Below are 1233 nucleotides of genomic sequence, written 5' to 3'. Positions count from 1 at the left end.
AAAAGCTATAGTGTATGTAGTGTTTAATATAATAGACCGACACTTTTGTATAGAAAGCGACATAATACACCTAATTTAGAATATCATATTTTTTTAATGAAAGTTTTATTTTTCATATATTAATGAAAAAAATTCGATATAATGTAGCGAAACTTTTGTCGTGCAAAAGTAGTAGTGTAGTTAAATGGGATTAGTTAATGTCTTAATAAATAAAACGCAGTAGGTAGCAAATAAAGCAAAGGAAGCTATAGCACTCCAGATAGCTAACTAGGAAAAAGGATAAATACATATTTACCCAATTTTTTAAGACACATAGATTGGCTAATTAAAATTAAAATTAAAAATGAAACACACAAGTAATTAATTTTGTTGAGACATAAGTTCTTCTTCTGGTAGTCAAAAGAAGAGGATTTATAAATATTTAATTTTAGTTAATAATTTATTTGTCTTTATAAAAAAATAGTTATTTGTTCTTTATTCCAGTTTAAAAAAATTAGAGAATTGAATTAACTAAGGTGCAAGCTAACTCTAACCAACTACAATGTGGATCGCAACAAAATATTCGAATAATACAAAAAAACACCCCTAAACCTATAGCTAATTCTAAAATTAAAAAAAAAAAAATAACTGCACACTCCATTCTTTTTTTTTCTTCCAGCACTCTCACTCACGTCGTTTCCCTTGATGTAAGTCTTCCTCTCCCACCACAGCGTCTTTCATCGCGATTCACAGCGCTGCCAATTACCGTAGTGTCCTCCTTCACGATTCGTCGCACCTAGCCACCGCAGCGCCCTCCCTCGCCACAGGGTCCTCCCTCACACTTCACAGTGCCACCGATCGCCGTAGCACCCTCCCCCTCGCGATTCGTCGCATCCAAGACTATTGCAGTGCCCTTCCTCGCGATTCGCAGCACTGCCGACTTGTACCGCCGCCGCAGCGCCCTCCCCCTCGTGATTCGCCGCGTCTAGGACCACCTCATCGCCCTCCTCTTTGTGATTCACACCGCCGCCGACCACCGTAGCATTCTCTTGCAGTGTTTTTTTGTTTTTGTTTTTTTGAATTTTTCTTTAATTATTTTTTCGGATGTTTCGTTTCGAGTAAATAGATGTTTCTTTTACAAAATTTTCGAATATTTCTTTTCATGATTTTTTTATGTGGGTTACTGGATATTATTTTCTTAAGTTTTGAAATATTTCATTTCAAGAGGTGTATTTTTTTTTTTTGAATTTTTTT

This window comes from Arachis ipaensis, chromosome B03 (assembly GCF_000816755.2).
Source record: "Arachis ipaensis cultivar K30076 chromosome B03, Araip1.1, whole genome shotgun sequence".
Classification (NCBI taxonomy): Eukaryota; Viridiplantae; Streptophyta; class Magnoliopsida; order Fabales; family Fabaceae; genus Arachis; species Arachis ipaensis.
Note: the sequence above shows the minus strand (reverse complement) of the source record.